At 40.2% G+C, this 13,651-nt stretch overlaps 1 protein-coding gene across 1 annotated transcript in view; it reads left to right on the top strand.

The window, feature by feature from the left end:
• The first annotated feature begins 399 nt into the window (after positions 1–399).
• Positions 400–13,651, top strand: part of TAOK1 (TAO kinase 1) — a 166,706-nt gene continuing 153,454 nt past the window's right edge. The window contains exon 1 of the mRNA XM_044248254.1: positions 400–522. The gene's annotated coding sequence lies outside the window, so the exon portion shown is untranslated. The remainder of the gene's footprint in view (positions 523–13,651) is intronic.

Below are 13,651 nucleotides of genomic sequence, written 5' to 3'. Positions count from 1 at the left end.
CGAGAGCGCGAGGCGCCCGCGAACCTCTGAGGCCTCCCGGCCCCTGGGGACCCCGCCCCGCAGCCGGCCGGCCGGCCCGCGGCCTCTCTTCCCTTTGTGAGCGCCCCCTTCCCAGGGGTGGTGGTGGTGGCGGAGAACGGTGCGTGGGCCCGCCCGCCGAGGGGCCGTGGCGGGGGACGAGAGGGCCTCGGCTGTGTGAGGACGGAAGGCGGCCGAGGCCCGGGCCGGTTCCCCCGAGGCGGCGGCAGCGGCTCCCAGCACTTCCCCGCGCCATCTTAGCTGAGCCCAAGCTCTGAGGGCGCCTCCTCGACCCCGGTCGTCCCCTCGCCCCCTCCCCCCCCGCCCCTTGTCGCAGAGCTTGGGCTGGGCGGCTTGCTGGGGCTCGGGGGCGGGGGGGGGGCGGCGGTCGGTCGCCAGGCCCCCTCCTCCTCCTCCTCACTCCTCGCCCTCCAGCGTAGCGGCTACCCGAGCGCCGCAGGGGGCTGCGCCTGCCTACTCCGCCCCAGACCTGTCGGCGAAAGGGTAAGGGCACCTCTGCTTTGGGAATGGGAGACATGGAGGGGGCGGGGAAATTCGGCCCACTCTGGCCTCTCCGGGAAGGGAGGTGGGGGTGGGGTAGGGAGGGAGACAAGGAGGGTCTGTGATTCTGTGGGTGGGGTGAAGAAGCTGGTGAGCTGGGTGCCCTCCCGTTTTGAGGGGCAAGAGCAATTACATTCCTCTTTCCTGAGGGTCACCGGAAGGGGTGGTGGAAGGGGATGTTTCGAGGAAGGTGTGGCTCTCTTGGGGAGACTGGGTTGCTGTGCACCCCGATTTAAAGGCGCGAGGTCCCTTTCCCTTCTGATCCTTCTGCTCCTCCCTCTCCTTTGTAGTGTCTGTATTCTTGGGAAGGGTAGCCTGCCGAGTGGCTTCCACCCCGGCTCAGGAAATCTATACTCGTATAGGGGTGATGGAAGCGTTTCTCTCCCCCTACCCTTCCCCCCGTCCCCATCCTTTAGTCTGCTGCAATGCTGCAGAAGTCCAAGGCAGTTTCTTCATACACAGGCCCGTGTATACACTGAAGGGAGGGGGAGCTGGAGAGGGAAGTAATGGCGCTTCCCTTGGAAAGGTTACCCTTTTCCCTTTGGTTTTAAATCGATAACAGTACGGTTTTATAGGCGTCCCCTGAGATCTGTCCCTGGGAAGTGTATCTATTCCTGTTGTTATTGTTGGGAGATACGGCCTCTCGAGAGGGACCCTGCCATGTTTGAACAGTTTTGATGTCTCTCTCGCTCTCTTTTAAACACTAGATTGACATTTTTTTTGGTGAGGATGTTGGGTTTTCACTAGGATTCAAATAAAATAATTTTGTACTCTTTCTTGTCCCTTTCCTTTTTCTTTCTGTGACTTTAGTAGTTCTTGAAGAATTATGACAGATTAATGCATACAGACAGGCCGTCTAATGGACATTTCTCCCTGAGCTATGAATTTTTAGGGTTCATACCATTTTGTATAACATTAGAATTGGGATTTTCTAAAATGATTAGGATACAAACCTTCCTGTAGGAATGCTTTTTTTTTCCTAAGGAAATGAGAGAACAGACACTAATTTGCCTAATTATGCTGTGATAGGATCTGTGTTATGTAGTCAATAAATCACTTTTTCACTTCTTTTGCTTCGTGTCAAATTGTTTAAAACAAATCATCTTATTTGTTTTACAGTAGTACTTGTTGGTTTTGTCCTTAGTAGAGTAGAAGTAAATAAAAATAAAAATTTTAACATTCTAGAAGTGTGTTGCCAAGTGCTTTTGGTGATCAGAGTGATCTTGAAGTCAAAAGAAGTCAAACTTCTTTCTTTAAGTATTTAGATTTACTGATGAAGTGAGTTCAAAATGTTTCATATCTGAATGTTTGAAGATTAATTTTTTTGTTTTTTTGCAAAGCAACAAAGACTAATATATGTACAGATACGGACTGTTTTGATATTTTACTCACAAGTTGTATTTGGTGTTTAAGCTTTGCTTAGTGGGTGACTTATTTTAAAATATTTCCGAATGTCATGTATACTTAATGTTCATCAGAGCTTTTTTCGTGTGTTTGTTGCATTTTGAAACCTGTTTCAAGACCGGGATTTAAAGATGTTAGTATTAGTAGTGTTAGGCATTAATTTAATTTCTGTCCTCTCATTTCATGATTTTGATATTTCACTAATGATATGTTAAGTCAGTTTATTTTTCCTCAGAAAGTAGAATTCTTCTTGCTTTCTTTATTCCCTTTTTATTTTTACCTGAATTCATTTTGACTTAAACAGCACTTCTCATTTGAATCTTTATTTTGTGGCACAAAGCTGCATGCTGTGGTGTGTAGAGTTTCCCTTTACATGGGAAATTCTGCCATAAAGTCTAATTCTTTATGTTATGGTTTGTTGTTGATCATTCATATATACTAGTATGTATAAACCCAAGTATACTGCTCAGCAGAGAGTGACTGTTTTTGTCTTGGAAAGATGCATGCAGAGATTTGTCAATAAAGGCTACAGAGCTTAAGGATGTAAAGAGAATATAAGTAAACTACTTGCCGTATTTCAAAATGCATGCTAGAACTAAGAGATACTCTTTTTTTTTTTTTTTAAAGATTTTATTTATTTATTTGACAGGCAGAGATCACATGTAGGCAGAGAGGCAGGCAGAGAGAGAGAGAGAGAGAGGAGGAAGCAGGCTCTCCGCTGAGCAGAGAGCCTGATGTGGGGCTCGATCCCAGGACCCTGCGATCATGACCTGAGCTGAAGGCAGAGGCTTTAACCCACTGAGCCACCCAGGTGCCCCTAAAACTAAGAGATACTCTTAAGGACAACTAAGAAGAAACCCGTTTTCCATAGCTTGTAGGAATGCTAAAAGTGGTAAAATATGTTCTTTATCAGTTAGATAAATTCATTATTAGGGAAGAACTGCCTGAGGGTTATTTCAGCTGACCTTGATGCCACTCTTAGGATACCGAGAGCTGTTAAGTCTGGGTTTGATTGATTCCAGTTTAGTTTGGTACTTATGTTTCTAAATAGTTCACTACAAAATGGCAGTGTACATCATTTCCTGTTCTTTCACAACTGACTCTTTCTCTGGATTCCCTTTTAATGACTTAACTTTTGGCATTCTGATATCTGATGTGTTAATTTGGTTATAATTCTCATGTTTTATAAATGGAAGAATTCCTAAGAATCAACTGGGTTTAATAGCCTAAGATTATCTTGACAGTAACTAAACTTCCTTGCAAAACTGAAGGATAGTTTCTCAAACATATTTAAACTATGAGAGGTTTTAAAGAAATGTAACCGTGTACAGGACCAAAAATATGAGTGAACTGAATGGAAGATAATTAATGTATTTTCTATAATACAGATTTGGGAAGAACTGTGGATATGGCAATTAATTGATTATGTTTTAATATTAAGTGGGCTTTCTGTATATCAAGGCACATGCATATTTGGTCCCATGTTATGATGCAATTCCATTAATAGAAAAGAAGCTGACCAGAAAGACTAGGTGCTCTTTAAAAATTTTAATTAATTAATCAATTACTTTAAAAGTGGGCTCCACACAGAGCCCAAAATGGAGCTTGAACTAATGACCCTGAGATAAAGAGCTGAGCCTGAGATCAAGAGTCTGACAGCCAACTGAGGCACCCAAGACTGGTTGCTGTTATCTAAACATAAAGAGTATACTTTATTTTGCTGGTACTTAGTGGCTATAAATACTTAGTAAATCCAGAAATTATCTAGGGGCCAGCTGTTGGCATTGAAAGTAGATTTTAGATTAGTCTGTTATTCACATTACTTGGAGATAAATTCTGTTTTTTGTTTGACTGATTTGTGTATTAAAATCAGTTAATTTTTTATTTGTATCCCTTTTGGTTATCAATAGTGTCTGTTATAATAATTGCATTCATACTAATATAGCCTATTAAAGGAGTTTTTTGGCATGTATTAGCTGTTGTTCAGGTCAGGATCATATATGAATGAGTCTTTTCTGAAAAGTTTTATTTCTGTAGTCGAATCTTGAATAAAATTGAAATCGTTCTGTTAAAGGGAGTGCCAGCGTTATGTTTGTCTGCCTTTAGGTTTCTACATTTGTTCATGGCTAGATTATTTTTTTATATTCTTTAAGATTTCAAATTCTAAGATGTAAGTGAAAAAGATATAAACCTGTATTATTTCATTCCATTACATTCCATTTTTAGATTAAAGTATTTTAATATTTACTCAGTGATACTTAAACACAGCTACCCTTTTTTTTTTTTTTTTAGTTTTATTTTTTATGTAAGCTATAGGCTGAAGGAGGGATTTGAACTCATGACCCCAAGATCAAGAGTTGCATACTCGGGGCGCCTGGGTGGCTTAGTGGGTTAAGCCGCTGCCTTCGGCTCAGGTCATGATCCCAGGGTCCTGGGATCGAGCCCCGCATCGGGCTCTCTGCTCTGCAGGGAGCCTGCTTCCTCCTCTCTCTCTGCCTGCCTCTCTGCCTACTTGTGATCTCTGTCAGATAAATAAAGAAAAAATCTTTTAAAAAAAAAAAAAAAAAGAGTTGCATACTCTACCGACTAAGCCAGCCAGGTGCCTCTAAACATAACTACTTTTTTTTTTTTTTAAGACTTGATTTATTTATTTGACAGAGTGGACACAAGCAGATGGAATGGCGGAGGGAGAGAGGGGAAGCAGGTTCCCCACTAAGCAGGAAACCCTTACTCGGGGCTCCGAGTATGCTCTCAGGCTCCCCTCCCAGGGCCCTGAGACCATAACCTGAGCCAAGGCAGACATTTTTAACCAACAGAGCCACCCAGGTGCCCCAAATATAACTACCTTAATTGGCCTCTAACTTATCTTTAAAGTTGAGAAGGGGCTGATTTTTCCTTTCAATAAACTTATTCAGTATCATAGTGTTATGCAGATTTAGAAGTAGATGAATTAATTCCATTTAAAAAGATACGCACAGGGGCGCCTGGGTGGCTCAGTGGGTTAAAGCCTCTGCCTTCGGCTCAGGTCGTGATCCCAGAGTCCTGGGATCGAGCCCCACATCGGGCTCTCTGCTCGGCAGAGCGTCTGCTTCCTCCTCTCTCTCTGCCTGCCTCTCTGCCTACTTGTGATCTCTGTCTGTCAAATAAATAAATAAACAGAATCTTAAAAAAAAAAAAAAGATATGCACAATTTAGTTTCTTTTTTCTTTTTTTTTTTAAAAGATTTTATTTATTTATTTGACAGAGATCACAAGTAGGCAGAGAGAGGAAGGGAAGCAGGCTTCCTGCTGAGCAGAGAGGACCCCCCCCCCCGCAAGACCCTGGGATCATGACCTGAGCTGAAGGCAGAGGCTTTAACCCACAGAGCCACCCAGATGCCCCCCCCTTTTTAAGATTTTATTTATTTTTTGACAGGCAGAGATCACAAGCAGGCAGAGAGAGAGGAGGAAGCAGCCTCCCTGCTGAGCAGGGAGCCTGACATGGGGCTCGATCCCAGCACCCTGGGATCATGACCTGAGCTGAAAGCAGAGGCTTTAACCCACTGAGCCACTCAGGCGCCCCCACAATTTAGTTTCTGAGAGAAGCACTGACAAATAATGGAATGGAACAAAATATTCTGATTTGCAGCCACTAATAATAATAGAACTGGCACTTAATATTATCTTAATTTCACCATTTATTAGTTGTGTAACTTCTTTATGTAACTTTTTAAAGACTTTCCTCACCTCTAAAATGAAGACAGTACTTTATAAGATTTTTAGGTGTAAATGGGATGACTCTTAAGTACTTAACATATTGCCTGATACATAGTAAGCTGTCAGTAAGTTGTTGCCTATCACATTAGTACTAGCTACTTAGTAACTGTTTACAAATGGAGTCTAATATTTAAGACTGAAGTACATTCCATAATTTTGATTTGGATTAATACATTTGGAGCTCAAAATATATTTTTGAAAGAAATAATTAGAATTTCTGATCAAGAGTAGCTTACAAACTTTGTACCTATTGTGGACTCTACTATATATTCTGCAATAGATTTTCTTTTTTCCTTGTGGATAAAGCCTGCCCTAAAGAATGAAATTTTCTTTACCTTTGGTTCTTGATTTTTATATTTAAGAGTCAGTTGATGTCACTCTTCTTCTTCCTGGAACTTTTTTCACCTTCCTTGCTTTGAAGGCATCCAAAGTACTCCTGCTCTCCTAGACTTATTTTTATAGGTATCCTTTGTGTGTCTTTACCATGAAGTGCTTTGTATTCCACAATGCGTTAGTTAACAAAATTTAAGGGATGATCATATGCCAGTAAGACATAATCCCTGCCCTGGAGGAATTCTGTCTTTTCATTTTTTCTACCTCTTGAATATTTTCTTGAAGTAGGTACTTAGGAAAGTAAGAACTCCAATGGTTGTCAGTTCCTCTGACCCAGTGCTTTTCAAACTTCAGGTTGTGACTTATTAATGGCTTGTGAATTCAGTTTAGTGGGTCACAAAAACAATTTTTTTAAATGAAAAATAGTGGGGTGCCTGGGTGGCTTAGTCGTTGGGCATCTGCCTTCTGCTCGGGTCGTGGTCCTCGGATCCTGGGATCAAGCCCTTCATCTGGCTCCCTGCTCCTCCAGAAGCCTGTTTGTAAGTTCCCTCTCTCACTGTGTCTTTCTCCATCAAATAAATAAATAAATAAATAAAATCTTTTAAAAAATGAAAAGTAGTACGAAATAACAATGTGGTATGTAAGAGTTAGCATTCTAAAGAGAGACTTGTTGTTGTTGTATTTTTGTGTGTTCTGGATACACAGTTAAATTTTCTTGAAATTTCTTTTTCAACTCATCCTTTTTACTTTTTGTTTATTTATTTATTTATTATAGTAATCTCTACATTCATTGTGGGGCCCGGACTCACAGTCCCAAGTCATGCTTTACTGCTGAGCCAGCTGGGCACTGCAGCATCCTTTTTTCTTCAAATGTCTCTGAAGTATGATAGTCTTGTTTTTTTTTTTTTTTTTTCTTCCAGTAAGTCTACTTTTAGTCCCTCCGATTCTATTCTCTAGTCTGTTTGGTAGTTATGTTATACATATTTACCTTTTTTAGGCTTCAGCCCTTGTTAGAGAACTGAGGACTCTGTCTTAAAGATCCTGGTTAGAGGGATGCCTGGGTGGCTCAGTCAGTTAAACATCTGTCGTCTGCGCAGGTCATGATCCAGGGTCCTGGGCTCAAGTCCTGTATAGGGCTCCTTGCTCAGCGGGGAGCCACTGCAGCCTGTGCCTGTGCTTGATCTCTTGCTCTCTGACAAAAAAAAAAAAAAAAAAAAAAAAAGATCCTGGTTAGGGTGCCAGCAATTTTGGCTGTGATGGTAACTTGGGTTTTTTATATTGGTTTTTATATTTGGGAACCTGTGTTATCATATACCTGGAGTCGTGTATCCTCTGTCTATGAGTACAGTTTCTTAGGAGTCTCAGAATTTATTTTTCAGGCACCTGGGTGGCTCAGTTGGTTAAGAGTTGGGCTTTTGATTTCAGCTGAGGTCATGATCTCAGCGTCCTGGGTTGGACCCCGATTTTGGGCTCCATGCTCAGTGGGGAATCTTCTTCTCTCCCTTTGTGCCTCCCCCAGCTCATGCTCACTCATTTGCTTGCTCTTTCTAAAATCTTTAAAAAAAAAAAAAATTTTTTTTTTTAAAGATTTTATTTATTTGACAGACAGAAATCACAAGTAGGCAGAGAGGCAGGCAGAGAGAGGAGGAGGCAGGCTCTCCACGGAACACAGAGCCCGATGTGGGGCTTGATCCCAGGACCCTGGAATGATGACCTGAGCTGAAGGCAGAGGCTTTAACTCACTGAGCCACCCAGGTGCCCCCCAAAATTATTTTTTTAAAAAGGAAAACTTTATTTGAGAAAATGTCTTTTATTTGGGCTATATGTGGATTTAAAAAATATTGCAACATATTTTAATAGGATTTATAAGGTGACTTTAAATATATTAAATAACTCCATTAAGTATATTTTTAAAATTTGTGTGCTTCAGTACATGACATCTAACATATTCTTGTATTTTGGTTGATGTTTTGAGTCCAGTTGTAGTAGTTAAGAGTTTCTAGTTCATATATATTTTTTAAGATTTTATTTATTTATTTGACAGAGAGAGAGAAACAGCAAGAGAGGGAATACAATTTGGTGGGGGGGTGGGAGAGGCAGAAGCAGGCTTCCCGAGGAGCAGGGAAGCTACGTGGGGCTCAATCCCAGGACCCTGGGACCATGACTTGAGATGAAGGCAGATGCTTTAATGACTGAGCCACTCAGGAGCCCCTTTAGTTTGTATTTTTGATTGATGTCTTCAAATTTATTTCCACCGAGATTGAGATCAGAAAAAGTTGATAAATAGCATTTACTAAACAGTTAGGTCAAGGTTTTTCACTTAAGAAATTTAGCGTCACTCAAAATTGAGAGAGCTTTCTCTTTGCTGAAAGCATCCATGTTCTTGTAAAATTATTTATTTACCTGTAACTGTACTTGATAACTGTACTTGATAACCTGAAACTTTACTCTTTATTGTTACATAGGAACTCTGTATAGTGCGTGTGATAGTATTTGATACGCAGTGTTTGAATAATCTCATGCTGTGTATATGGTAGATGATGACTGTGATGTATGGACAATCACATTATAGGAGTATGGTATTTGTTTTGTTTTCTTTGGAATTCAGGGGGGTTCTGAGTCCCAGAGGATCAATATAACATGCTCATTTTCAGGTTCTTTACCTTTTGGGCAGGGGAAGGTCATAGGGAGCGGGAGAGAGAAAATCTTAAGCTGGCTGTGGCCAGATGCAGGGCTCAGTCTCACAACCCTGAGATGACCTGAGCTGAAATCAAGAGTTGAATGAATGCTTACTGAGCCACCCTGGTGTTGCTCAGATTCTTTACTTTGACATGTAGTTGTTGGTACTAATTTTTCCATTATCTAGAAAAGCAGAAATAATTTGAAAATAGAGTAATGAAAAGATCCTTCCTTTTCTTTTCAGTTTAGGTACTAACAAATATTTTTGTGTATTGTGTGTGAATGTTCAATTCTGTAAAATAATGCTTTAAAACTTTAGAGTAAAGGGATTTTAGGAAGGAAAAGATTTGAGAATTTTCTGTTTAGGAAAGAAATGTCCTGTAATAAACTTGGTTATTAACAATGGAAAGTATACGGGGCGCCTGGGTGGCTCAGTGGGTTAAGACTTCGGCTCGGGTCATGATCCTCAGGGTCCAGGGATTGAGTCCAGCGTTGGGCTCTCTGCTTGGCAGGGAGCCTGCTTCCTCCTCTCTCTCTCCCTGCTTGTGATCTTTCTCTGTCAAATGAATAAATAAAATCTTTTTTTTTTTTAAGATTTATTTATTTATTTGACAGAGAGAGAGAGAGAGAGAGAGAGATCACAAGTAGGCAGAGAGACAGGCAGAGGGAGAGGGAGAAGCAGGCTCCCTGCTGAGCAGAGAGCCCGATGCGGGGCTCGATCCCAGGACCCTGAGATCATGACCTGAGCCGAAGGCAGAGGCTTAACCCACTGAGCCACCCAGGTGCCCCTGAATAAATAAAATCTTAAAAAAAAAAAAGTATAGAATCTGGATATGTTTTTGTTTACATGACATTTTGCTTGAACTAATTATACATAAACATACAAATGTATAGTAAACTGATTGGAGAGAACCACTGTGTTCAAGAATAGCATGGCTTGGAAGAAAATAAAAATACTGACATATGAATTTTGTTTTTGTAATAATGTATTAGATAATTCCATAAGTTAGAAGAATAATTTTTTTTTTAGGATTTTGTTTATTTATTTGACAGAGATCACAAGTAGGCAGAGAGGCAGGCAGAGAAAGAGAGAGAGAAGGAGAAGCAGACTCCCTGCTGAGCAGAGAGCCAGATGCAGGGCTCAGTCCCAGGACCCTGGGATCAGGACCTGAGCCGAAGGCAGAGGCTTTAACCCACTGAGCCAGCCAGGTGCCTCTAGAAGAATAACTTTTATAAAAGTTTATTACTATAGTGAAAGATGTTATTCCAAAATCCTAAACAATGGATTGTTACCAGATGAATTTTTTCTTTCTCTGGCTGAATACATATAAAGTAGATGATGTTCACTATTTAATAAGTAAGTAAATAAGGATGGTGGGGGTTTCTTGGTTTATATTTTACTTTGATTTTGCATTTAGTAGTTTTAGTATTGGAATTGAATTTGATTTTGTGCCTGTAAGGAGGACCAAATGTGATTTTTGAAAAAACATTTTTTTAAATCAATAGGAATGGACCTACTTTGAAAGTTGTATGTTTTGAGAACTTTAGATAGGAATCAAAAAACTTTTCTTTATCAGATTTGAAATGTAGATATTTTATTTTATTTTTTTTAAGATTTTGGTTTGTTTTGTTTTTTTTTAAAGATTTTATTTATTTATTTGACAGACAGAGATCACAAGTAGGCAGAGAGGCAGGCAGAGAGAGAGAGGGAAGCAGGCTCTCTGCTGAGCAGAGAGCCCGATGTGAGACTTGATCCCAGGACCCCGAGATCATGACCCGAGCCGAAGGCAGCAGCTTAACCCACTGAGCCACCCAGGCGCCCCTAGGTTTGTTTGTTTTTTTTTTTTTTTTTGACAGAGATCACAAGTAGGCAGAGAGGCAGGCGGGGGTTGGGGGGGAGTAGGCTCACTGCTGAGCAGAGAGCCTGATGTGGGGCTCAATCCTAGGACCCTGGGATCATGACCTGAGCTAAAGACAGAGGCTTTAACCCACTGAGCCACTTAGGCTCCCTGAAATGTAGATATTTTAATAATGTGTAATTCTTTAAAAATTTTGGATAATTCTGTTGGATAATTACCCTCGATATTTTACTCTAAACAGCTAAATTTAACAGACATCTAGTTAATTTAAACATCTTGGAAGTACAGATTTTCATTTAGCCCTCCAGGTGATGGTGTGGAATATATTAGGGTATGAATGGTGAAAGATACACCTGAAATATGTTTTGTGGTGGTCTTTGAGGTGGTACAGCCAGTCATTAAGAATAAAATGATTCTATTTTTGAGATATGAAATGTTCATTAAGTAACAAAAAAAAATACTTTTGACAATTTGTTAAGGTATACTATTATTCTACTAAATTATATTGGATTAGAGTTAAGTGGAATGGTATCCCAAAATTTAGTATCCATTATTTTACTCTACCTTATTCGGGTGGCACTGTGATATGAAATTAAAACATTTTTTGAAAGTGTTCTTTTTTTTAATGCTCTTGAAGCATAGTCATTAATATGGAAATCAATTTCAGTTTAATACTTTTGATATACTCAGGTTATAACTTAAGTTTTATTGATGTATCTATGAAAACACCAAATCAAAATACTAATTTATGAAATTTGAATTTAAACTACCAGAATAGGGTGCCTGGCTGACTCAGTCTGTAGAGCATGCAACTCTCATTCTCAGGGTCATGAGTTCGAGCCCCACCTTGGGCGTGGATCCTACTATAAATAAATAAGTAAGTAAATATCTTTGGAAGAAAAAATAAAGACTACCAGTTTAGCCAGTAAACTGTGTAGTTTTAGCTTTATCTTAATCAAAAGGAGATTCAGTAATAACACAAGCATTTATTATATATATTTGAGTCCTAAATTCTAGGCACTCTGCTGATCATAATGACATCTATTTATCATACATTTTGAGTGCTGTTTGCTAAGTACTGTGCCAGGATTCAAAAAAACAAGTAAGGTTTGATCTTTCGTTGTTCAGTTTAGTAGGGATACAGACTTGGAAATAAGTACATATGATAATGCAGTGCAAGATTTCTCAACCATGGCAGTATTGACATTTTAGGGAGGATAATTAATTGTTATGGGGATCTGTGCTGTGTATAGGATATTTTGGAGCATTTCTGGCCTTACCAATTAGATGCCAGTAGCACTCTCTCCCTGCCCTGTGACAATCAAAACTGTCTACATTCATTGCCAAATGTCCCCTGGGGAACAAAATTGCATCTGATTGAGACCCCAGGTGTAATGAATGCTAAGGTTATGGGAAGTAGAATGTATAAGAATTGTTGTAGCACAAGTGAAGGTAGAGTTAAGTGATATTTAGGTGAAATGATCCCCAAGGGAATGAGATTTTATGTAGGTCTTGAAGAAAAGTAAAGTGGAAAGGATATTAAATACCTGAGAGCATGAAAGATCAATATCTAAGAGGGTGATTACTAATGGTTTGTGACTATAGGTTATTTATGTGGTTTGGGATGGATATTTGGTAAAATGAAGGTGAAGTTACTTTGGGGTCATCTTATTTACTTCTTTTTAACTAATTGAGACATAATTAGTATAGCATATTAAGTATAAGCTTGTTGAATTTTTGTAGATGTATACAGTCATGTAACCACCATGCAGAACACCGCAGAACACCACAGAACATTACTAGCATTTCTTATACTTTTTCTTCTTTCTTTCTTTCCCCTTTTTTTTTTTTTTTAAGATTTTATTTATTTATTTGACAGAGAGGCACACAGTGAGAGAGAGAACCCAAGTAGGGGAAGTGGGGGAAGGAGAAGCAGGCCTCCTGCTAAGCAAGGGAGCCTAATGTGGGGCACGATCCTGGGATCATGACCTGAAGGCAGACACTGAATGACTGAGCCACCCAGGTGCTCCCTTAACAGTTATTTCCTGAAGGGTCATTTTTGCTGTGCTCCTAACTGATATGAAAATAATATAAAAGCAAATGTGTGATAGGATTATGTTTGGTTTTTTTTTTTTTTTTTAAAGATTTTATTTATTTATTTGACAGGCAGAGATCACAAGTAGGCAGAGAGGCAGGCAGAGAGAGAGGAAGAAGCAGGCTCCCTGCTGAGCAGAGAGCCCGATGCGGGGCTCGATCCCAGGACCCTGGGTTCATGACCCGAGCCGAAGGCAGCGGCTTTAACCCACTGAGCCACCCAGGCACCCCAATAGGATTATGTTTTAAAAAGATTACTCTGGGGGCACCTGGGTGGCTCAGTGGTTTAAGCTTCTGCCTTTGGCTCAGGTCATGATCTCAGAGTCCTGGGATCGAGCCCCACAGGGCTCTCTGCTAGTGGGGAGCCTGCTTCCCCCCCACCTCTGCCTGCCTCTCTGCCTCCTTGTGATCTCTGTCTATCAGATAAATAAATTTTAAAAATCTTAAAAAAAAAAAGATTACTCTGGAGATACAGAGAATAAATGGTAAGAGGTTGTATGTAGAGATGTAATGTAGAGAGACTGGTTAGAAGGTTATTACACAAGTCTAAGGGGGAGAGCTGATATGATGGATTTGAGAGAGATTAAAACAGAGAAATTGATGGGGTTGGGGTAACTAGAGGTAGGGGAAAAGATATGTTGAGGATGACTTGGTTTGTAAGCAAATAAGCAAAATATAATAATTTTGGCTTTGGTTGTATTTGTTAGGAGAGACCAGGTAGTGGTATGGTAACAGTTCAAAAATGTTAGTGGCTTTTAAGAGGACATTTTTTTGCTTGACACGCTATATGTATACGGTGGGTTGTGGGGGATTCTGCTTGTTCTTGCTATGCAGGGTCTCAGATTGATGGAGGTTCGCTCTCAACACATGATTCCGTGATCTTCATGGTAATAGAAAGGAGACTGTTGCTAATAACTTACTGGCTCTTAAAGTGTCTAGAAGAGGGTC

Source organism: Neovison vison, chromosome 5 (genome assembly GCF_020171115.1).
Source record: "Neovison vison isolate M4711 chromosome 5, ASM_NN_V1, whole genome shotgun sequence".
Lineage (NCBI taxonomy): Eukaryota > Metazoa > Chordata > Mammalia > Carnivora > Mustelidae > Neogale > Neogale vison.
This window is presented reverse-complemented; position numbering and strand designations above follow the sequence as displayed.